The sequence below is a fragment of the Palaemon carinicauda genome, chromosome 41, assembly GCF_036898095.1.
Source record: "Palaemon carinicauda isolate YSFRI2023 chromosome 41, ASM3689809v2, whole genome shotgun sequence".
NCBI classification, from domain to species: domain Eukaryota; kingdom Metazoa; phylum Arthropoda; class Malacostraca; order Decapoda; family Palaemonidae; genus Palaemon; species Palaemon carinicauda.
The window spans coordinates 25,068,756-25,096,255 of NC_090765.1; positions in this window are offsets into that span (position 1 = coordinate 25,068,756).

Here is a 27,500-nt window from a genome sequence, read left to right on the forward strand (position 1 = left end):
TTTGTTATCCAATGAGCACAAGAATGCATGAGAGATAGGGGTTAATGGCCAAGCGTTATGGAGGGGTTTTGACACGCTGCTGATTAGGTTCCTGTTATGGGAGCTATGTTATAAAATGGGTTCATCTACGATTCACCTAAGTAAGAATAAAATTGATACTTCCTACTGCGAAATGTAGAATAAATAATTTGCCCACCACACACCAAAACAGCAGACTAATCTAGTGTTCAGTAATTTTCTAAGTATGTACCATGTCATTCCATATCCTTGACTCAAGCTGATACTGATGTCCATTCATGTTATGCCAACTGGTGCCCAGCAGTAGGGGGTCTAACTAACGACCGTGCAAATGTGGGCAGTGTTCATCTATCAAAAAGGCTACAGTCACATGAATGGAAAACTCGCCAAGAATAGTTTTGTAATAAATGTATTCTCCAAGTTCAGGGAGTAAGTTTGAAACAAGATAAATTATATGAAAGTAAGGTAAATTATATGTACGTAGTGTATATACAGAACTATGTAATGCAGGATCCATCCGTCGAGTTTAAGAAAAGAAATGTCTTATAAGATATGAAGTAGGAGGAGCAAATTTTGAAAACTGGAACGTTGAAGCAAATTCGTCACTGAATACAGCTCCTCAAGTACAGATATTCCTGACGCAATTACATAGTATTCAAGCACGTCAAACAGGCTGCATAAAAAGTACTGTAAATAAATATCTAAAACGGACATTCACTACTCGGTGTTTAGTAAAAAATAAGGGAGATCTAAATAAGCAATATGTGGAATTAACGAACACCTCAAGAAGAAGAAACAGAAGGTTGACTTCATATTTCTTCATGGATGTCAAAACTTATAAGAAAATGTTCTCTTCCCACCAAAATATAATGGTATTTAGTGCAAACCTTCAAACAACTAACCTTACACGATAAATAACCATGTGTCAACAGAGTCAGAGCCAACTACAATAATGTCAGCACACAATTCTAATGTGACTGATAGAAATAAAGAAATATCATTATGAGAAAGTCCAAAGTTCACATCGAGAACATCCTAGTTATACTACTGTATACTGCCCCTTCAGGGAAACTAAAAAATTAACATACTAAACTTGAATATTATTTCGTTACAGTCTCACAATCAAGGTGTCTGACCCTAAAAGCAATTTACTAACCAACACATACTACACCTACTTGCCCTACCCCAACCCCACCCCTGCTCATATCCCAAGTCCAATCTCACAAGCCGTCTCTATAAGCCTCTATTCCCAGCCCACCTCCCTCCACCAAAATAGGAAACATTCCGAGGATTTTTGTGCAAAGGTGGAAACTACTGCAAATTTGAGATCAGGGCAATCAACGATGCAATTTCCGTTCCGCGTACAACAGCACCGGCGACGTTAGCGAAGCTCGTAACACTACGTCATACATTCCCAGAGTTCGTGTGAGCATCGTCTCTCTCTCTCTCTCTCTCTCTCTCTCTCTCTCTCTCTCTCTCTCTCTCTCTCTCTCTCTCTCTCTCTCTCTCATACAGGCAAAACTTTTCTTTTTAAATATTTTACATTTTCCTCCTTAGCTTATTTTTTTTTTAATTCCACAGGGCTCCAGATTAGTTTCATATTTTTGTTATGGGTAGTTACTAAGATTTCAAAATGAAAAACACAGAAGTCGACCGTAGCTTTAAATAAAATACTATTTGAGTTAATTTCAAAATAACCACACTTTATCTCTAATAAGGGGATCTTCTATAATAGCGCTTATGACAGAAATGTTGCTCCTAAAAACCTGATCATATAAACCTGCCAGCCTGTACTGATGTACAATAATCTGATTCAACACATCTAAATGGATTAGTTCATATCCGATAAGGAAAAATTCCAATCTTCGTGCAAGAACGTTTACGTGACCAAAACTTCTAACCAATGTCATTGAGGCTAAGTTTCAATGCCCGAACTCGGTACAAAAATAAAATGTGCGTGAACGCAACAGGGTAGATATGAAGCCTTGAAGTGGTGGTCTGCGTGTATAATATACAGGTTTCTCCCTAACCCATCAAAATTCTACACAACATCGATCTAGATAGGCTATCTTATTTCTTCTTCACCAAGACACTTAGCGTCATATGTTCATCCATGAGTTAATTCTCTCCCTGGTACGGAATGCGAGTCATCCACGGATAACGTTATTAAACAAACCTTGATTATTCCATATACTTGCTCTCAAACCTTAGCTGGCGGCACAATACATATAATGTTCACATCACAGCTTCAATTATGGAGTTGCGCTCCATTTCTTGAGAGTGCATCCAAGCATAAATTATCATTATTTTGATAATCTATTTTGATTATCAATATATTTCATTGATTATAAACATGATAAATTATCTACATTTGTTATACAGAACTTATTCTACAACAGCTTCTCACTCTATATACTCTGCGTTTTCATTTTTCGTGTTCACGTTTTCTTCTTTTTCAAATATAAAAATTCTATCGTGTAAAAAACGATTGGAAAATTCCTGGAATTTAGACTAGAAAATATGTTCAATAATAAAAATAAAAATCAAACATTATTCACGTATATTTCTTGTTAGAATACCTATTGGAAAATGCAATTGACTGTTTACTTTTAACATTTCCTTTCAATATATATATATATATATATATATATATATATATATATATATATATATATATATATATATAACCTATAAAAATGACTAGAAAATAACTAGATATGAAATCTACCACTTGAAAAACTACGAAATACTCTGACTCAACCCGAGAAAGATTTATTTATAAATTATCATCAAAGCGGGATCCATAATTGAGGCTAACTGTTAGACACATCACGATTTTAAAAATCCGACTTTATACAATATAATTTTTTTGGTTATTTTCGTTAAAATACCTGAGAGAGAGAGAGAGAGAGAGAGAGAGAGAGAGAGAGAGAGAGAGAGAGAGAGAGAGAGAGAGAGAGAGAGAGAGAGAGAGATTAAAACAACAGCAGACAATATATAAACCATCAAAGACATACACAAAGTTATATTTATTTAGGATCACAACACAGTAGACAACATTTACTCGCAATGACAATATAATGTCTATCCACTTTCATGAGTATCGAGGCAAACAAACCTCCATTTCAGTACTGTCTAGAACTTTTTCTAATATTTAATCCGATATAATTCAGTTACTGTAAGATTAAATATTCCCATAAGCCAGGATTTTGGCGAATTAAACATGCACAGTGCAGTATGTTTTGAATTTGACCTGGATATTTCATCAATAATTACTCTTAGCCTGTAAGTACTTGATAAATAATAAATAACTTACTTCATTATTAGTTAGGAACTAAATGTTTAATGAATCTTTCTATTTATGGAAGTGCCATGTCTTCGATGTGGGCTGTCAATTGCCTCCACCTAGTCCTGTCTCTAGCTCTGTGTAAAATGTCCAGCTGTTACATTCTCATTTACATCCTCTAGTAAGCTGCCGAGAAACTTTTTCCTTTGCCGGCCTCCTGCCCTTCTCCCCTCTATCTTTCCCTTACGGCACTAAAGTTCGATCTATTCTCTTTTTCTTACATGCCCCAGAAATTCCATCTGCCTGCTCCTTATCACTTTTAGAAGTGATATCTCTTTATTCACTCATCTCAATATCTCCTCATTTGCTACTCTCTCAATACATGGGATCTTTAACATTCTTCTGTAAAACCATAATTCAGTTGCATTTATTTTATTTTCCAAGTTCATATTTAATGTTCACATCTCATGAGTTGAGTGTGGACCATACATCGGTTTTCAGTGTTCTAACTCTTGTCTGAATCATTATCCTCTTGTTTGTCAATAGAGTTTTCATACTGTTGAATACACTTTTTACTATTAGTATTCGATTTACTATTTCTTTACTACATCTTGCACCAAGTGTTATTATACTACCTAGGTAAACAAAGGCATTTGTTTGTTTTATTATTGTTCCGTCCATTATGATGTTGTAATTTGGAGGTTCTGGGTTTTTCATCCTATTACCACCTCTGTTTTTTTCATGTTGGTTTTTAGTTCCATGCTCTCACTTTATCATATCAAGAAGTGTTTGCAGTTGCTCTTCTGAGTCAGCTATTATCATAGTGTCAGCTGCAAATCTAATATTTATCTATTTTCCTCCAACTCTTATTCTTTCTATACCTGATATCCTTCTCAGTATAATTTCTCCATGTACAGAGAAGAGGATTGTTGACATTACACGTTCTTGTTTACTCCTCGTTTTATTTCTATCCATGGTGTTAAATTATTCTCAATGTTAATTGTAGCTTCCTGACTCCTACAAAAGTTGCTATTTAGCCGTCAAAATTTAAGCTCTTCAAAATTTCTAAAGTTGGGAGTGTCTAACTTTTCCAATGCCTTTTCATAGTCTATAAAATATATAAAGATGTCTCTGTGTATATATATTCCCTCTGTTAACATGCGCATGTTGAATATTGCATTTCTGGTACCTTTCCCATATTTATATCCATAATGTTCTGCAACTTCTAGTTTAATAAATAACTAATTTAAAGTGCATTCGGTAAAGAGAAATAACCACTGAACACGATACATGCAACCCTCATTAAAATTTGATTATATCAGTAAAAAACAAATGCAATGCTAATAAACCTAAAATGCATCAGGCTCCAATAATCATTACCAAAGAAAAAAAAAAAAAAAAGAGAGCAACATATATAAGAGACGTTATCGAGATTACACATGCCCAAATCTTTTTATGATGGAACCGATAGAAAGTGACAGGAAATAAGGAAGTAGAAAAAAAAAAAAAAGTTTATTCCTAGAGTGTCTGAGCAAACTTCAAATTCTCTGTTAATGCACAAGACGAGCAAGCTAAATGAAGCTGCTGATTTGGTTTACTTTAAAATATTTACTGTGAAAAGAGTGAAACCTATATAGGATGCAGAAAGTTCCAAACACATAAAGTATACAGCTAAACAATGTACATTCCTTGAATAAAAGATTAATTTATGAAAGGAAGTTGGGAATGGTCGGCATGTCCTCCAATCTATTATGTTTGGCTAAACTGAGTGACGCATCTGCACCAATGTCTGTTGCAGATGTTTACACTAACCAATTATCTTACATCACTTTCCCACGACCAAACCACCCCAAAATAGTCTCAACCATTTCCATGCACCTCCAAACGCTATCGTTTTTTTTTTTCTTTTTTTTTTTTTTGACTCACTTCATATAAGGCGCAAATAATTCATCGTAACACATTACTTGCTTTTTATCCATCGTATTACGTTCTCTTACATATTCTATTCCCAATGTTGCTTCATTTATTCATTGACTCATCTATTCCTCATCTTCACACACATACACACACGCACACATATATACATATAACACACACACACACACACACACACATATATATATATATATATACATACACACATACACACACATACATACATACATATATATATATATATATATATATATTTCAAATTTGGTTAATTTTTTTCTTCTCATCTCCTCTTACATTACTTTTATTAATATCCTCCTTTTTTATTTTATTACAAAAAAAACTATTTTCCAAGGCAAAAAATAATGTGAATTGATTTGCTTTATACATCTCTGGGGAGCATAAAAACATTAACATTTCCACGAGTGTATTAACCTAATAGGATTCACTAAAGCATATATTTTTTTTTCTTCTTTTCTTTTTTTTTGTAAAGTAACGACCATAAATTTATATCCAGAGCATAACATACACTTGCCCTATTAAAAAGTATCAAAAAGGAAAAATTCAAATAATTTCCACAGTAACATTATCTTCGCAGCTTTTATTAAGGATGGAAATATCGCTGTTCAAATGTCTGATAATCGACGATATGTAAAACTATAAAGAATAATTTTATAGAGACGAGGCATAGCATATTATAGTCCATTTCTTTTAGCGAGGCATATTTGCACTGACTCGCAGCGGTGCCCTTTTACCTCGGAAAAGTGTCTTGATCGCTGATTGGTTGGACAAGATAATTGTAACCAATCAGCGATCAGGAAACTTTTCCGAGCTAAAAGGGCACCGTTGCGAGTCAGTGCAAATAAGCCTAGCTAAAAGAAATGGACTATAGTGGTTTAGTTTGAACCGTAATCTTGCCACACAGAAACACAGTCTACGAAACTTTGTACAGCAAAAGTGTTTAACAAAACATATATCAAAGAAGATAACATCAGGATAAAAAAATTTGTGATTGGAAAGTTTCTTTTGACACTGAAATGACAAATGGTCAGGTATGAATATCATAAATCAACATAGATAAAAATGAAATGAAAAGAAATACAAAATAATTCACAATATGGTGAGTAAAAAGTTAGCTCATCTTGATCCACATGGAAGTGTGACATCATGAAATAAAGTAATATAAAAATAACTGAGTTTGCATAAGACATACAAAATAAATAAAATATTCATCCTTTGGATATTCAATTCTTTACAACTTTAATACCTATTCAATAGTTGATATACATCATATATCTGCAATAAATGGTTAAGCACATTAAAAAGTGAAAAAAAGAAGTAAGTGATAGTAAAATGAGTTTTATTATTGACAATTGTAAATGCATATGCGATTTCCGATATGCATGAATAAATAAAAATTACCAAATTCCTAATAAAATCATTAAAACTTCGTCAACATTATTTCAAGGTAATTTTCTCAATTCGTCACAATCTTAAAAACTTACATTTTGGTTACTTCTGCATTACTATCCAGTAAAAATAATGAAAACTGCACAAAAGAACACGAAAAAGACCAGATCTGCACTGAAGGCTTATATTAAAAGCAATATTTATCCTTCATTACCTGCAAAAGAGAAACTATGAACCGCGAGAATATACACAGGTATCCGAAACAGGAAAAAAAAAATGTAAGGCCAGACAATGAAAACTCCTCTTGTAAAAGCCGTGCAAGTGAATTTAGTTAACCAATCAGCACGAAACCTTTGGTGTTCGGAGACAATCCCACTAAGTAGCTTCAACCAACCTTATCCCGTTACTATACAAGACTTTCTCAGTTTTCCAATAAAGGAGAATTTTCTTCACATTGGACGTTAGAGAAGCGCGGTGTTGGGGTGCAATGAGAAGCAGACACTCTCGGAATTCGACCTCAATTTCGAGCAAGTAAACCCCAGGTACAGATTTTAAGACATATTTATATAAATATTATGTACGCTTCTACGTTCTACTTATTTACACCAAAGAGGGTGACCTTATTAGAAGAAAAAAAGCGACTACATTAACATTGTAACAGCTGAATAGCCAGCGAACATATCATCCTTAACTTCACTAAATATCTATATTTACAAACAAACACACACACACACAATATATATATATACATATGTATATAAATAATATATATATATATATAATATATACATATATATATATATATATATATATTCATGTATATATATATATACATGAATATATATATATATATATATATATATATATATATATATATATATATAATATATATAATATATATATATATATATATACATATATATATATATATAATATTTATATAAAAATTATTTGTATATATATATACATATATATATATATATATATACTGTATATAAAAATTATTTGCCACACTGAAAAGAATGTATAGTTCAAAAAGTTAGTTATTAAATGCATAGGACCTATAAAATAGTTGTCAGAGGGATTGCAGTGTGTATGGGATTGGAAGGTCAATGATATATATAACTTATGCAACGTGCGCTAAGGAACCGGTTCTTTTGCATCTATTATTGTTGAGATATTCTTTACAAAGGGTTCACACTCGACCACAAAAATATATATACACACACACAAATATTTCCTCATTGATGAAGAGGATATTAATAATAGTAATGTAAGAAGAGAAGAAAAGAATAAAGAAACGTAAGTGAATAAGTAATTATAATTATGTGTTGTAATAATAATATCTACCTCTCTATTTAGTACTTATGATATTACACGTCCAATTGCAAATTTTATACAGAAATATTCTACATGCATGAAGTATTTATGTATTGCAATGTATAGGATGAAAAATAACAGCTAAGCTTTAGATTCTTCGTTTCCTTAGCTTAGGGTGACATGAGTCCAAGCCAGAGAGAGAGAGAGAGAGAGAGAGAGAGAGAGAGAGAGAGAGAGAGAGAGAGAGAGAGAGAGAGAGGGGTCAAACATAATAATACATAGACCAGAAAAAAAGAGCTCCCATTTCTCACATATTTATAGATTAACATGAGAAACAAACAGAAGGGACGAAATCGTTGTGTTCAAAGGGAACGGCAGTTTGGAAAACAAAGACGCGCGGGGGGCGGGGGAGGGGGGGGGGAGACAAAGGAACTGATGCTACAAGACAAAGGCTGACAGAGTTACTTGACAAAGCGGCTCTAACTGATATCTGCTGAGGTTCGAGGATAGTAGTCTGAAACTCCATACCGTATAACACTAGTAAAGAGCAAGGATTTTCTTGTAAGCCTTTTAGACTATCTTTTTTATGGTGTGAAGTAAACAATAATTTCAGTACAGATGAAATAATAGTGGTAACAATAGCAATATATCACTTTTAGGATCATCCCAACAAACTAACCCAATCAATTTCATCGATAAAAATTTAGCGTCCTAAAAATACGAACTAAGTCAATAATACCAATAATAATAATAACAATAAATAACTCTTTTCCACCCCACTCATCATTAAGCAATGAACCATTCAACCCCTCCATAAACATGATGGACGTTAACGATACGTTCCGATATGCATCCAGGTCACAAGGTTATGTATATGTCAATGGCCGTCAACATTGCAATCTCCCCCTTTGCATTAATATTCCCATTCAATCTATGCAAGATTTCACCTTCACCTTCGTCAAACATATCGAAAAAAAGCAACTCCCTTGAATCAGGGATACGGCAAATCCTGCCCTTGTGTAATAAAGCTTGTGCAAGCAAGACAGTGGCAATCAACACCATACGGAGAAAAAAAAAAAATAATATTTAAACCATCCAACCCGGTCGACATTAACAACCCCCACCCCAGTTCATGTCATGACCAAGAGGGATAAAGGCCCCCTTGTAACTTCATTCTCCTTAACATTTCGGACCCCTAACAACTGCAGCCAAAGCCAAATAGGCATACACACCTGTCCTTTACGCGTCAGTTCATGGACATCGGACGTGGAATCGTTTTTCATTGAAGCTTCAGATAAGGGAAGAATTTGAATTCGAATAAATAACTTTTCGACAGATGTCACGTGTAATTATTTGTGTAACGGAGGGAAAATCTTCAGTATCCAGCACTTACAATAAGTTAAAATTAAAAACATTATTAAGAAAGAGGAAAAATAATCAATAAAAATATCTTGGTTAAAAGTTTACTTTTCAATTTCTACCTGAAAGAATGTAGTACAAGGGACAGTGATCTTGTGCATATAACATCAATACTCGGCATGTACGAAATAAAAATCTATCTACCCATCTATCTACATACAGGTTCGTTTGACGAACTCTAACCTAGCCTTACCAGGATAGAAAGTGAATATTTTTTATATATCAATTGTTTAGCGCGTTGAAATATCCCCATTAAAAATAAACATGCCACTACAAAAAAGCGTAAAAAAATGTATACATCTCAATGGAAGAGCACGTATCACAAAAGTGAAATCAGCTTAAAATTTCGACATCAATCGAGTCTTTAACAAAGAGGTATTTACTAAATATGCTTCTAATGACGGATATTGTAAAAAAGTATTAACTACATGAAATTTTACTCAGTATGCAAACAAATAATATTCAATATGTATATCCGAAAGCAATGTTGATCTGCAGAATCATACACGTAACTAGATATAACGAAAACAATGCCAGGAAACTATTCTGTGTGTACAATGAAACTAAATGGAAAATACAAGAACAAAAATATTTAATATACACCCCCTTCATTCTACACAAATACACACATACGGCCTTGATTTTACTTGAAAGAACAATGAGACAAAATTACGGACGGATGAACTCTAAAACAGTCCCTCCTTATCTATGCGGGCAAGAGAAGGGGATCTGTGTTTATACAAATAAGCATTGAGGAGTAAATACAGTATGCTAAGAGACCTTACAATTCGACAAATAAAAGTTCTATATAATCAATGTAAAACAACCGCGCACATACAGAGAGAGAGAGAGAGAGAGAGAGAGAGAGAGAGAGAGAGAAGAGAGAGAAGAGAGAGAGAGAGAGAGAGAGAGAGAGAGAGAGGCAGGTTTAATGCACATGCTGCTCTATGCAACTAAAGGAATATTGCCACTGGCATCCACTAGTTGAAGAGAGTGGGCAGGGATGGCCTTTCTGCAACATGAGAAGCTTGACGGTAGGTTCGCCATGCTCGCCTACCCACAAGCATATAAACACAACATCCCCACAAGCCAATGCGAGTCCAAAGGCTAAAATGTACTATTCCGGAATAACAGAAAAATTCTCAAGATAAAATATTCTAAAGGGGTTTTAATCCAAAATATAACAAATTCCAATTGACCAATACCGTTATATTTATCACAAAAGGTTTCTGTATCCCCTACAAAGAGCAACCACTCAATAGGATGTCATCCTAGCAAAGATGCAGACAGTTAGAGGAAGCAAACCACTTAAACAAGGGCCAAAGCATGAACCAGGAGAAGCACTGAACGGATAACGAAGCTTGTCATGTCAACATTCACGACTATCTTGTTCAAAAGCTCATGAGAAACATTTAGTTGGGTTCCTATTGTTTTAAATTCAAAAAGTTTGCAGCCCTCATTTCTTGGAAGGTAAAGAATAATCTTTTACTTTTTATAATATATTTAAAAACAAAACAAAACCGAGTGGTTGTCTATTCAATACACTTACAGCTATAAACATCACTAAGTTCTAAACATGGGAGACAATTCACCAACAAAAGGCTGTGTTCAGGACACGTGATTTTATATAAACTTTTTAGCATAAAAGAACTATCATCAGATGATGTAACTTTAATGATTTTCATTATCAGGGTACCTTCAGTGGAATTTCAATACTATCTTCCATTCATCGTACTTTCCGATACTATCTAGTGTCCGTTTGCATCGATTCCATGACCTAAAAGTAGCATATGAAACGCCTGTCATATCGAGACTAGTGTGTTTTGCTGGGCTATGGTTCGAGACCCACTCAAGCTCGAAAGTTTTTTGTAGTCTCTGCAACCTCACCATCCTTGTGAGCTTAGTATGGGGGGTTGGGGGAGCATATATGTTTATCAGCACCCATTGAATTAAGTCCACCCTGGTCCTAGCTTGGGTTGGACAAGGTATATTCTGTCATTATTTCACTTATACTATGTACGGGAAACAACGATTGTTAAGTGAATGGTATGCTGGAAGAAGAAAGTTATCTAATATAAAACTATTGTAAAGTTTTCTAAAGAAAAAACAAAACTTATCAGACAAATGTTTGTTGGCTAAATAATGATTTATTCTAAGACTTAAAAACCTGAATCCCAAATGTTCGAAGTGTAAGGGAAATTCTTGACCTCAATTTTGGCGATAAAAAGTATGGGGCAAATTTTACTTGTCACAGGAGACTAGGTATGTCTCGGCTGCTGAAGTGGTGCACTGCTTTTCTATAAGGTATTTTTACAATTCCTCTTCAATTACCTATTATTAAAAAGCTGGTCAGAGTAAGCGGTACAACTCACTTTACATTATGTTTTATTTATTCAGTTGATATTCGTTTCCTATCGTAAACATTGATGCCTAAACGATATATAAAGAAAAGCAAAAGAAAGCGAAGTCTAAATTGATTGATATATTTGAAGTTTTTTGTAGCATCCTGACATCGAAGGTCATTAACGACAATATCATTTTAGAGAATAAAAGGAAATGCAATTTAAAATGAAGACTTCTATATTCTTAATAAAAACTGAGTTTATGAGAAGTAACACTTCACTTTTCATTGATAACTTAAGATTGGAAGTATTAACCCCCTCTCTCTCTCTCTCTCTCTCTCTCTCTCTCTCTCTGTGTCTCTCTCTCTCTCTCTCTCTCTCTGAATCTTGATGCCTTCTTTTGTGTTTATAGTTATTACGTTCTTATGGCCTACATGAATATTTATAATTATAGGGGTTCGGTCAGTCAGAATACAGAAAAAAATAATTTACATCCAATTTCTTGAATCCTTTATACAATCTGTACCATTTTGGTCAGTGTCGTACAAACTTGCCATTAATCTTTTAACTTTTTTCAAATTTTTCTGCTGCGCTCCAAAGGTTTGAGTAAATAGGTGAAAAGATTGTACAATTAGAAAATACTGCGAAGAACTTGCTTGTTTTTAGATTGTCTGGCCCTTGCAGCCAAACACGGGCTCTTGCATCATTTCAGCCCATAGGTACTGGGAGGTAAGAGTACCAAGCACTGTGTGTATTATGTGTTGTAAGAAGAACTGATAGTCTGAAAATGTGAATACCCAAAAGTGGTAAATAATCAGCAGAAGTGGAAGAAGAGATCAGAACATTTGCATGGGGCTTAGTCATGAAGAAAGAACAGACTACAATAGGTTAGACAAAAGAGTGTTTACTTTAATGGTGGGGGCTAGGTAGAAAAGAGTAGAAAATGTTGGTGAGAGAGAGAGAGAGAGAGGAGAGAGAGAGAGAGAGAGAGAGAGAGAGGGGGGGGGGGGAGGCAATCGTGTTCTGTTTAAGACCGAATCGAAAATGTTAAGAACATTCTGATGCAACAATACAGTATTTCCAGGAAAAAAACGAAAAACAGACGGATTCACGATAGGCATTAATCAAGGGTTTTTGCAACTTTCCCATCCTTGAACCCCAGTTGCACACACTTCTTGACCTTTTACTACACCTGTTTTCAATGACGCTGTCCTAACTGTCGTCACTTTCGTTTCATAGTACAACTGCGGGTTTTCTCCAAGTTGCACATATGCGCTGAATAGGCTCCAAGGTCCCAGCGTGCAACCTTAAGGATAAAATTCAGAGATATAATACTAAAGGAAATCAAGGATTTCCATGAAGATCTGCTCAAAATCCTACCAGTAGAAGCTCCGACAATTTATCAAATACAAAATGAAAGAAATTAAAGGAAAGGATACATATTAGATAAAAAAATATTTGAAAAAAACTATTCTGTTTTATATTACAAATTTTCTTATTTGCAAAAGCAAGTAATTACCGAAATATGCTAAAGATATAAAGAATAAATCATATCAGTCTCAGACCATAATAATTACATTTTGGGTAACAAAAGTTGCACAATTTGCCCTTATATATAATACAATAAAAATTAAATGTTACAAATTCAATACAGCGGCAAAACTTTTAGCTCAAAACTATACTATCGCTACTCCACTAGTTTACTTTTCAGTTGTTTTGTATTGACTTAGCCTTCAATTTTATTCTTAAAAATTGCTTTCACTATCTAAAAATCCCTCTTAAAATTCATGATATTAAAGCAGGAAAGAAAATTACTTCTCAGAACCCTTGACTGGAAATCTGACTTGGCACGTTTACACAATCAAAAATTTCTTTAAACGTAAACCTGAATTCTATTAGATGCAAACTTGATGGCTCTCGCTTTCCTATGAATCATTTCTATCCATCTTCCTACGTCTATCATTACGGATACGAAGATAATAAACACACAAAACGGTGAAAAACGCCATTTCCAACTACGTATGGAAAAGAAAACATTCCAAGAAATATTCCAGATTATCCACCTTCTAAAACCGATATGTAATACGACCACAATAAAATATAAAATGTAAAAGAAACGACCGGCATATATAAACTAACATGCATATACAGATTAAAAAGGAAACTCATAGTAATTTATATACATAAGTTCCTGTAAAAGAGGTTGTAAGAGCAATAAAACTTTTTCCTCCTAATTTCTTAGGCAAAGCGTAACTGTCCTGAGATCAGTTAAACAGGATCACTTGAGCAACAACTTCTGACAGTTTTTTAATCTTCTCAAGTCGTTATTCCCTTTCCGCTGAAACTTCATAAGATTTCAAAACTTCCAACACTGTTCGACCTCGGGCAGGAAGGAGAGAGAGAGAGAGAGAGAGAGAGAGAGAGAGAGAGAGAGAGACCCTGAACGTCTGGAACTATTTTCTGCGATTAATTACTCACGATAAGTTGACTAAATTTCTGAACACATTAGTATGAAACAATGTTTCATAAAAAAAAAAAAAAAACACCCAAATAGTAAATCTTAGTTTGGCACAAATATTCCCAAAAAGTTTTTGACGTTAGTGATGCGTTCAGAAATATTTCCCTTCATTTTTTACCTCTTGATATAAAAATGGAATAGTTAAAAATACTTCGGATAAAGTTATCAAACTTTTTAATACTTTGAAATAACGAAGTTTCTTTCTGAAGGATTAGATTGAATTAGATTTATGAATTTGGGCTATAGAGCCTTGCGCTGGGGCCTTTAAGGAAATTCAATACCAAGTGCATTTAGGGTAAAACCCTACAATTACATTATGAAGTAAGATTTCTGTAACATGGTTTTCTGTGACAATAATTGCACAAGTGTTCTATCATCATTCTGAACACCCGTATAAAGTAATTAAATGAACCACACACACCCCAACAAAAACATACATGACTCACACACACACACACACACACACACACATATATATATATATATATATATGATAAATTTTACACATCTAGACGTGTTTTTCATATTCAAATAAGCCATATATATTTTGAAACATTAATGTCCTGATTCTCTTAACGACCTCGGGAACAGAGCCCCTGGCGAAATCACGCAGACACCAGCTTCTGACCGGCCGGGAGTCGAACCCTGGTCCAGGAAACTTGTGTGTGTGTATATATATATATATATATACATATATATATATATATATATATATATATATATATATATATATAGAACCTGTCTTAACTGATATTAAATTTCTTTGCGAATAGAGTATGAGATAATATATCATTAGTAAGTGGAGAGATCCGAGACTAAAATGAGTAACGAGTGAATGGAGTGTGGAGTTATTGGTGCTTGCCGATTAATCAGTATTAATTGGGAATAATAGAAAGCAACTTTACAAACTAGAGAAAAATATAGAAAGTATTTCTGTCAGGGTACAGTTAAAAGCTAACGTCAGTAAGAGTAAAGTTATGAGGCTTAATGCATATAATAAAAGATGGAAAATAAAACTATAATATGAAACTTGGAAGAGTTTATGTTCTATTAATGTAAATGTAACAGATGATGGTAGTATGAGAGAAGTGTCAGGTCACAAAATAGGTGTAGAAATATCGATGAGGATGTGAGCAACAGATTAGGAAGCCACGGAGTGTCTATGAAAGCCAGTGTTGATTTTGAATGCAAATGAAAGAAAGCGTAGAGATTTTGGAAGAACTGTTTATATAAGTTGAAAAATATGAAGATACATACAGGAAAGGGGTACAGATGGAATGGAGTATGATAAATTGGTGAAAAGCGTTGAAATATGAAAATACTGGGAGGTACGAGTACGACTGTGGACTGAGTATTGTTTGTGGTGTAAGAAGTGTAAGAAGAACTGACAGGCTGAGGAATTTGGTTACCCAAAAGTGATACGTAGTTAGCAGATGTGCAAGAAGACAGTAGGTTAGATAAAAAATTTTCATTTAAAAGGGGTAGGAGGTAGGTAGAGAAGAAAACGGTAGAAAACTTTGGTTACACAGCATGAATGACTTCTGCAAAGGATTGATTGATTGATTATTAGATATTATCTCGCATCATAACAGCAATGGTCATTGATGTCAACAAATTTAGTTACCAATTATTATATATTTATTATATCAAACCAATATTAAATCTTCTCAAATAAATTAACGTTCACAAGAAACTTCATTCACATCCAAAATATTTTATACCATGTAAATGCTACTGCTATCCTTGCAATTATGAAAAAGTTGCAATCCTTCGATCAAGTCACTTGAATATTCAGTTAATATATGCTTAACAGTTAATGGCACCAAGCAATCTTCATAGAAGGGCTAATGTTCTCCACTCACCGAAAAGCTGTGAGTCAATCTGGTGTGACCATTTCTCATTCAACATAGCACCACTTCTCTGAACTTTTGCATGTCAAAATTTGTCCATGGACGAGATGACTTAATAATTTCTCTCATTTTCTCATTTTCCAACTCCAAATAAAAGTTCCAAGTTTATCTAAGTATAGACTGAATTACGGGGGACATGCCTTTTGCAGGTACCATAAAGTTATTTCTTATACAACTATAAGGAGTCTTGGTATCTAGGAAGGGTAAACGTGCAAGCAAGATAGTGGTGAATGGCAGTAGACCGGGGATTCAATGCTTTGCCCATTAACCTTCTGTGAAGATATATGAAGCAACTGATTCAGAGGAAGTTTTCTGTACTGGTGCTGCATCCATGATTCAGTATTTAAAAGGTGAATGTGGCAGGTATAGTTGATTTCTTTTTTCTTTGGAGCCACTACCCGTAGGCAAAACTGCACACACACACACACACACACACACGACGAGTGTTCTCAAGTCTGAGAGAAGCAATTTAAGCACAGCGTTTTCCATGAGGGCGATTACCCATGTTGACTGAAGTTTTGATTGAAGGGAACTTTGTTTAACCTCACAAACTAGGGTACAAAAGGCTGTGATCAAGTACGAAAATTGGAATCCATCTATGTCATGGTGACAGCAAAGACAAACTAGTTGAAAATAATAAGTATACAATGTAAGAATAATTGATTTAAAAATCCACAACTTTGATATTAAATGTGTCAAACTACTTATACATATAATTAAGAGATAACGTCGAATAAAAATATAACTAGTGTAGTCCAGCCGTCAAAAACAACGGCTGAATATTTAGATAGATATGCACACAGACAGATTGTGGTTTCCGAGTGTATCCCTGGAGATAGTTCCTTTCCCCCTTACCCGAAAAACGGGGAGAGTTCGAGTAGTTATATGTCTGGCAATGCCACTGAACGTGACCGGAAAGATACACACACACACACACACGCACACACACACACACACACACACATATATATATATATATATATATATCTTCAACTCTTACCAAGAGGAAAGTAGCCACTAAACAATTACAGTGCATTAGTTGACCCCTTGAGCGAAGAGGAATTGTTTGGCAATCTCAGTGTTGTCAGGTGTATGAGAACAGAGGAGAATGTGCAAAGAGTAAGCCAGACAACTCGATGTATGTGTAGGCAAAGGAAAAACCAGCAGCAACCAGAGAGGGAAATTCAATGTAGTACTATCTGAACAGTCAAAGGACCCAATAACTCTCTAGCGGTATTATCTCAATGGGTGGCTGGTACCCTGGCCAACCTACTACCTAACTCTTAATATTAACATTAGACCAATTTCTGTATTGTTATAATTCATACAAGCTTTCGTACGCATAAAGTAAGAATCACAATAAGCACACAATAAAGCAATAATGAAAAAGAATCTGAATCCACAAAATAGAAAATAAATTTCAGGTGAGATTTGATGTCGGCCGATCTACAATAATAATATTTCCCCAAAAAAATTCCCAAAAAAATTCTAAAAAAATAATTTTACCCTCAATATTTTTCTTCTTGGCATTCGAAATTATGAGTTTTTCATGGGCTTTTAAATAATTCGTTCCATCAACATTTCGAAGTTGATATAAAAAAAAAATATTTTGTAATATATTTCGTTAGTGATAAAAAAAAAAAACTTGGAAGCTGTTTCTTCTAGGTATGTAAAAAAAAATCATTACAAAGCAAGGTCTCTGTTAATCGGGGCATACGTTTTCACAAGGAAGTTTTTTTTCAAACTAGTTTAAAGTTACTGATATAAGTACTAACTGGCATCTTCATATTTGTAATAATAATGATAGAAAAAAAAGGATGGTGCGCAAAAACTATGGCCCTTGAAGAAAAGTAATTTTCTCACCTATGGAAATCACTAAGTATGCATAACCGTATATGAGAACAGGAATATTCACGCAAATTTTATGCGAGATCGTTAAAACGATAGGTGCAAATTAGGCCAAAATAATTCATGAACGCAAATACAAAAAAAAAAAAAAAAAAAAATAAAAAATAAAAAAAAAAACCCTCAGGGAATACAAGTCAAAACCATGTCCAAAGGAAACTCAGAGAGAGAGAGAGAGAGAGAGAGAGAGAGAGAGAGAGAGATTAAAGTGGTCTAAAGATAAAAGTTTCAAACACCAAATCAAACAATATTGACACACGACGTCAGTTATTTCATTTATCGTTATTTCGCACTATTCACAATGTCAACCAGATGTCATCGTTATTTAATCCTACTTCCATATAGTTTTCCCAATACGTCAACACATCTTTTTGAACTATATCTAAATTGAATTTTTCTATGCAATCTATTGCCTTCCTGGCATTCCCATAATAAAATTCTATATTATTTTTTTTAGAAGTAATATACTTTTCTTTTGAGGTTATTTATACGAAAAATCAGAACAAATTAACAAAAATTAAAGTATAAAATTGGCAATATCTATGTCTACCTTTTCTCGAAATATCTCTTGCCTTGCTTCACTTTTATTCATGACCAGAGTTCTTTCCAAATAACTTGAACAGCAGTCGAGATGTTTTTCATTAAAAACTGTTCTCTTCCCGTCTCCCCTCACTCTCTTTTTGCTAATACATTCACCTTCAAAATTAACAATTAATTGGTATATTAACAATTTTCTTGAACACTGAATTGATATATGTCTCTCTTCACAGTTTATACATAGTGAATCCATTTTAATCCATTTTAACGTTGTTATTGATCTTAAAATATTTTTCTTATATTTTTATTCAATGAATTTCATATATATATATATATATATATATATATATATATTATTTCCTTTGGACTAATTTCCCTGATCTGTGCCTAGTGTTTACATCCTGGTTTTCCAACTAGTAGGGCGGTAGCTTAGCCAGTGATAATATGTAAAACCCCATCCATTTCCATGACGAAAACTCTTGCAATGCCACAACAATTGGAAATCAGTCAATAGTAATTTAGGGTCTATTACACAGCTGGCAAGTGCAATCAATGTTTCAGAACTAAATGCTCCATTAATGGGAAAGCCTTTGAGGTTATAAAATGTAATAACAGTTAAATGAACAGAATTATATACCATTAACCTTATAAGCTTGCATAAAATCACTAAAATAATGCGGCCAACTACAACATAGTTGTAGGGGAAAGGGGCTTTCCATTAACCGTGACTTCAAATAACTGGTATAGGAGAGGTATAGTGACACTAAGCAGCGAGCTATTCTTGAATTCGAACTATGTCACGATAAAGTTATAATAAAACTTCACCTTCGATGAGCACGAACTCTTATACATAATTGTGCAACAAAAGAGACTTTTTCACCAAAATATTAAGAAACTGCAAAGTGTTATGATACATATAAGAAGACCTGCTAACATAAGAACTCACTTTTTGGAAACACTAATTTTCGCATCAAAATCCTAAGTATTTCAATAAAAAAAAAGCCATTTAAATAGAGCTAAATCTCGCAGAGCTTAAGAAAACGTCTATACACTGTGATGGTTATTAAAAAAAATTGTCTTTTAGAATCCAGTACACACTTCCATTACAAATATATTAATTTTTCTCTATTTCACGAACATACAAAAATACCACTACTGCTATACTACTACTACCACTACTACTACTATAACTAATAATAATAATATCACCACCATCAATAATGATAATAATAATAATAATAATTTGAAGATAACGCAACACAGAATGATATGACGATGACAACAACTCAAAAGTGAACTAAATAAGAACAAGCTTGCCGAAAAAAAATCCATTAAATGGATCCCTGGCTCTTATATGATACCTTACAACCATCTTTGTTACTAGAATGTTGTAGTTTCTTAAAGTGAAATAAGAAACTCCACTCGTCGTGCACATTCTTACTTTGGACAAGCTTATGTTTATAACCATTCAAAGAAATGATGAAACAAGTAAACGAGAGAGAGAGAGAGAGGAGAGAGAGAGAGAGAGAGAGAGAGAGAGAGAGAGTGTGACTAGTAGTGTGGAGTAAAAGGAAATTTAATTGGACAATGAAATAAATTTAAGTATCAGTAACTACTTTAGAGATATGTCATACTATATTAAAATCGGTTTTCTGAGTTTTATCCTAAACACTAATAAACTCGCCAACGATAAGATAGGGAATACAGGTTTACAATGAGAGAGAGAGAGAGAGAGAGAGAGAGAGAGAGAGAGAGAGAGATCCAAAAGATTCCACCTCAAGCATCTACGTTTGCACATCAAGGACCGGCGAGCGTAGACCTTTTTCTTTTAATTATCTATTTACGCAGTAACATATGACAAAATTTCTAAAAATAACGATAATACTAATAATAACCGTTTTGTTAATGTCCTAAAAAAGTCATAACACAAAAAACAAATTAATTTTCACTTGAAAGATGACAAACACTGGATATAAGACGATGAAAACTGCTCAATGAGCATATTTCCTTAAAGTAACCACATGTAACACCGGTTCTAAGATAATCTACACCTATCATTGCTCTTCAAGTGAAAACTGCGTAAACACGAGCGCATTCTTACTTTGAATATGAGTATATTTATACATATTTTCGAAGTAAATAAATCTATTGTAAGGAATGTGCTTTTCTCATTAACTGACCTTGAAATGCTACTAGATTAGTCTGCCTCGATTAATTTCCGTGGCTCAGGGAGGGCTTGTAACAACTAACTAGCTCTTCGTATCAATTCCTAACTGTATTCGTTTAATCTCTGGCTTTCATTAATGTATATCAAAGAAAAGTTCAATTCCGTACTGAGCGTTATCTTTACAATTTAGCCTTTTCTTTAATGAACATCCCTCTTCGTCTGTTTAATGACCATTGCTGTCATTAATCTACACTATCTTATGGAGACATCAGTTTTCATTCTTTCCCACCTGTTGTTAGCATCGTAAAGTAAAAATATTATCAAAAACATTATCAGTAAATAAAAAATGTAAGAAAGTCTTATGAAAAATGAGACGGAAAAATTTTAAGAAAATTAAGAAATTAAGAGGAGAGGGATAACAAAGGTAAAGGACGGAGGAGTATGAGACTTCGCTGTTAATCTTTTTCTTCATCCTCAGGTAAGCCACGCCTCCCTCACAACATTACGAGGGTTCCGCCCAAGGATCAGGTAACCAATTAGGCCATCCGTAATTCGTTTCCTACTTACCTACCACCCCACCCCTCTCCCCATACCATACTAATTCATTTTCCAAGAACACCAATTCCACCTTACACATTTCAACTGCTATAGGTATTTCCTAGTAGTTTCCTATTTCCACAATTAGCAACTAAAGTAAGTCTTCATGTATAAGCAAATTACTTTATGGAAATAAGGATAGAATTGTGTAGAGTAATTCACTATTCTTGAGCAATAAAAGAGCAGTACCAATAAACCCACATGATTACTCAAGATGTGATTTTAAAATTTATATCTAATAGTTTCTGAAACATTTAAAATTGTATGGAAATTGAAATTAATTTCTTAAAATTCAAATCATACGCTACGTTTTCAAAGGGCTGACTGGTGAGTCGATACACACTCCCACACACACACACACACATATTATATATATATACATATATATATATATAATATATATGTGTGTGTGTGTGTGTGTGTGTGTATGTATATATCCCTTTTAAAGTGGGTATACCCTAGCGTAGTGAAAGCGTTTCCTTATAGCCATTATCAGCAAAGCTGTACTTGTCAGGAGCTATCCATACTAGGTTGGTTTGCCATAAGCAATCTGACGAAAGTCTCTCACTTTCCCAATCGACACTGGCTAGCGTGGTAATGAAAACTGGCCAAATCCCAGAAATGTCTGAGGCCTTTGTCTTGCAGTGGACAAGAAAAAGCTGCATTTACTGTTGTGTGTGTATGTATGTTAGTGTGTGTGTATATATATATATATATATATATATACTGAACATACATATATATAAACACTTATACACTGTATATCTTCCCTATATAATAAAGAAAAAGTGTCTGGCTATTAATAAAAACATATGTAAATATATATATATATATATATATATATATGATGGGAATAACACTAAGCGACAGAAAAAGAGCAATATGGATATGAGAGCTAATTAAAGTAGATGATATTCTGACAACATGTAAGAAAAAGAAATGGTCATGGGCAAGACATACAAAGAGAATGGCAGATAATAGCTAGGCAGTGAGAATAACAGAATGGGTCCCTAGAGATTGCAAAAAAAAAAAAAAAAAAAAAAAAAAAAAAAAAAGACGGGAAGGACGAGGAGATGATGGATTAACAAGCTAAAAAAATTTGCGGCTATAGAATGGCATAGGAAGACCATAATTATCCGTTAGTGGAAGTACGACTGAGGCCTTTGTCCTGCTGTGGACTAGATACGGATGATGATGATACATCATACATATATATATATATATATATATACACACACACACACATATATATATATATATATAGATGTCTATGTTCAAACTTATATGCACATCAGCTAATTCAGTTTTCCTACCATAATATATTCTTTAAAAATAAAACTTACAGTTAGAGCATATCACCAAATCCAAACTTCGGTTCTCGCACATACCTGAAATGAAAGAGAAGGTTTACTTGTTATTTTTCTTGAATATTAGATAACAATTAGCAACATGTTACATAAAATTATTTACTATTTAGAACATTTCATTCACTGCTTATACAAATATTGTACATATTATACATATACACACATAATATGTGTGTTTATATATCATTATAATCATAAAATTATGTAATACTCTAATAAAATGTAAAAAATTAGAAAATTGTTATTTAATTAAACTGAATGTTCGTGTAATAATTGAAATAACGATTATGGTTCGTTTAACATGAGATCTATTACAAAATCAGGAATATGTAATCAAAACCTTAAAGAAAATCTGAAACTACTTTATGAAAATATCATTCGGCATTACGAGAGAGAGAGAGAGAGAGAGAGAGAGAGAGAGAGAGAGAGATTTTGGCAAAATATTTGTTAGTTGGTACAAATCCTTTCAAAGTACAAGGGAAAAATATATACAGTGCAGATAAAAATTAATTGAATTTAATCTCACATGGATTTTTAAGACTAATCTTTTTCCTTCCTATTTTGAATTCCTTGCACTGGGATATACGTATACAAAACACTGTACGGTACATCAACATGGTGCATATCCCAAAATGACTACACTTGTTCAAAATGAATTTTAAGAACATATAAACTTTACATATAAAACTGCATGTGCATAAATATCATTTGGAGAAGAATGGAGTTCTTCGTCACCTTAATCATATCTTTTATTAAACTTTATTGGTAATATTCAAGTTCTATGCCAGTACGTTTGTTAGCGTACATTGAATTCATTACGAATTGTCATGTTTTACTGGCGTATATTAAGAAGCCAGGATAAAATTTCAAGGCCTAAACAAAAATACCAAGACACCAAAAAGCTAACAGTTATAGAGCATAAATAAAACCGGCTAAAATACAAACTAGTGTTACCCAATTTTCTGTGGATTTTGCAAAATGTATTTTTCTTTCTACTTTACTAGAATTATAGTTCAGAGCACTTCCCTACCTTAGATTTTTTATCTTTATCATCCTTATCTTCAAATTTGATTCTTTGAGAATCCAGGCAAAAAACCCTGTTTCTGTAACAATTATCTCAAAAGTAATTTTCTATTACTTCATTAAACGTGTTGGCGAACTACTGAGTGTAATAGATTAAATTATACTTAATAGTTCATTTAAGTATTCAAAACGAGTTATGCATTTCACACCAAACAATTCATTCTAATACGAACTACATAAGCATGCTTAAAGATCGAGATTTATTAGCTAAAATAAAAACTACATTGTATTGTAAGGCGGTTTTTTTTTTAAACAATCTGGCAGTTTTTATAGGTTGAAGCCATTTTAACTTTTAAAATCATAATCCCTCATCATTGGGACGAAAATTTCTTGATGGATCCTTTACTTTTCACCCTAAAAACGAGACTTGTAGCACCTCTCAATCTACTCCATCTCCCATATATTCGCTGTAATGCAACGATTTTAGGATAGATTTGTTACTTTCGAACATAAATTTTCAAGAAGGAATTGATAAATATACCTTTATTCCCATATCAAGCCGACATTTTCAAGCTATATAGAATGAAATTGCATATATGATTACCAATTGAGAAGGGTATCGCAGAAAAGTCACTTTACAACCGCAAGAGATATACGAATACTTTAGTTTTCCAGCAACCGTTTTCCCGGATTCGAAGTCTTCTGTCTCTTTCTTCCAGCACTCAACCCCTTTTGTTCTCTTCTCTTTGAATCAATCTTTGGCTACACACCCCTCTTTTTTTTCTCATATTTATTTTGCATTAAACCTTGGCCACAGAAAGGTGTAAAGCTGACCGTAACACAAGGCAAAAGAAGCTCAGTTAAATGCAACGGTCGCATTCAAGATAGTCTCTTTAACATTGGAAATGTATTGTTCTTCACGGCAACTCCCTTTTTTCCAAAGTGGATCATCACAAATGAACACATTAAACAGCAGTTTTCAAGCCTTGAAAATTAACAACTCTCCAACAATTCCAGTAAGTGACCTTAAAAGTATCACAAAAGATGTATTTTAATATTAATTGATCTTAGTTCTGCTTTTGATACAATTGTGCTTGAATTGCTACTAAATTATCTACTGTCCATTGGTAATGAAAATCAAGCTTCTGATTACCTAAAAGGCTACTTGGTTGACAGAAATTACTGTGTGCAAATTGGAAAGTCTTATTCATCATATGAACCTTGGAACGGAGGGGTACTTCAGGGGAGTGTACTGGGCCCAATCTTATTCTGTATCTACTATTGGTCTGACGAAAATACTACGAGGCACGGAAGGAAGTTCAAGCTATTTGCAGAATGATACACAATTTACTTTTCCATAAATGATATAGATGACCCTGCTGAAACTCTAAACCATGGATGGGGAACATGTGGCCTTAAGGCCGCATATGGTCTTCTGAACCATCAAGTGCGGTCTTCTACGGCCTTTGATATATGTGCAGTATTTGTATTATATTTCTGCTTTGACACTGAATATTGTGTTTGAAATAATTCTATGTACACACATACAAATACGTGGATACAGATAACAACAGGAAAGTAGTGTTCAGTGATGTACCTCCCAAAGAATGGAAGCAATTTTTCCTTGAGTCCAATGAAACCTAATTTAAAACAAATGGCAGTTTTTCCTCGTCAGCTGCAACAGCTATTGTAGCTGACAAGGAAAAACTGCTAGTTGCAGTGAGCGATTGATTTAACGTATGATGGACTAGGAGTTCCTGTTTTGTCTATCTATCACCTCACTGTGATCAATGTTAGTTTTAGACGAGTCAACAAATTCCAGATTTTTGGTATAAAAATATTTTATTTGTGCTTTCATTGATGAGTTTTAATTGTATGAAAAACAGCTCTCTTTAGGTAACCTTAACGGAAGGACACGAGGAACAGACATTTTAACAGCTTCAAAAAGCAATATCACAAAGGAGGGCTAAATTTTACTTCTTGATTATGATAAGCTATGCATTGACGGTGTTCCAGCTATGATGCCTGAAAACTAGAGATTTATTGAACATCTTAAGAAACCAACTAATTGATTTTTTTTCCATGAAAACACGTAAGTGTGTTTAAACAGATACAATTTTTTACTGGGACGTTGCATTTTTATGAGATGTGATTGTATAAAAAGTACCTACATGCCAATATAAAACACTTGAAAAGGTTATATTGCTGATATTTATAAGCTATCTTTTCCAAAAGATTAATATTATTTTACTTATCACTTGAATACAAAAAACATACTTGCTTAACTAAAGTAATTTTGAAAATGACAGGATTTCGATATTATTCATTTACTTAGAATAGTTTGGAAACTACCCAACCTAGAATGAAATATTTTAAAATTTAGTTTTCAATATGATTCATTTACTGATTACTTGTATAAAAGGTACTTAATTCCAATATTTGAAAATGTAATGCTTTCACTTTTTATAAACCTGTCACTCTTTCTTCAGATTACTAATGAATTACTTGGAAGATAAAAATAACCAACAAAATTCTATGCGGCCTTAATGAGCATTGAGGACTTTCCATACAAAAAAGGGGTTCCCCATCCCTGCTCTAAACCGAATTCTTGCCAATGTTAGGGAATGGATGACAGTCAAACTTAACTCAAATTAAATGAAAATACTACTGAGTTTATTGTGGTTGGAAAGAAAAACAGCGTAAGAAGTTTGGGTGGTATTAAAATAAACACGAATAACAACTCTGCCCGATATCTAGTAAAGTTCGTGATCACTGTTTATCTCTTGACTGTAACTTGTCTTTCAATTCCCAAATAAATAATGTAGTAAAAACTGCAAGTTATCATCTGAGAAACTGCTTTTATAAAGAAGTACCTGGATGAACATTCTGTAAAGAAACTTGTGATAAACTGTTATCATCAGGATTGACAACTGTAACTCCACCTACTACAATTTACCAAAAGTGCAACTTGAGAAATTACAAAACATAATAAACAAAGGAGCAAGACTGATAAAAGGTATCTCACCCCGAGTAAGGATCACTCCTACACTAATTGATTTACAGTGGCTGCCAATTAAAGAGAGAATTTAGTTTAAAATACGCATAATAATCCATCAAGTTATCAGAACCGGACGTCCAAAATATCAAAGAGAATTGCTACATATTGTGCAGCCAACAGAACGTACCAACACGAGAACAGTTACAGATGGTTTTAAATTATCGGAACCTAGATGTATGTCTACTGTAGGCTCTAGAGCCTGTAAATATGCAGCCCCGAGACTTTAAAATAAGCTCCCACCAGACATCCGAAAGACTGAAGATATTAAGGCTTTCACAAGTAAACTAAAGGTTTTATTGTTCTCTAAGGGCTTGACAGTGTGGCTCTGACAATAAACGAGCAATATACAGTAAGAAATGTTGAATTCTCTAGAACGAACATGATAAAATTACTGAGTAGGGTTCCCCTGCTGTATAAGACCAGAAATGCAGCCCTTAAAGTAAAGATGCGAGTCCACAGGACTTGAAATTATAAAAATTAATAAGAGCGTTTCTCTTGCCGATTCCTTTTAAAGATTAAAAAAAAAAGACGACAAATGATCATGCCCAAAACGTGTTAATTGATAGTCAAAATCTACGAAAGTACGTGAAAGCTTTTGGGAGGAGAAAGGTTACTATATCACATAGCAACGTCAAACATTTTCTCTGAAAAGAATAAAGGGTGGAAAGCGTTGCATTTGCACGTATTTCAT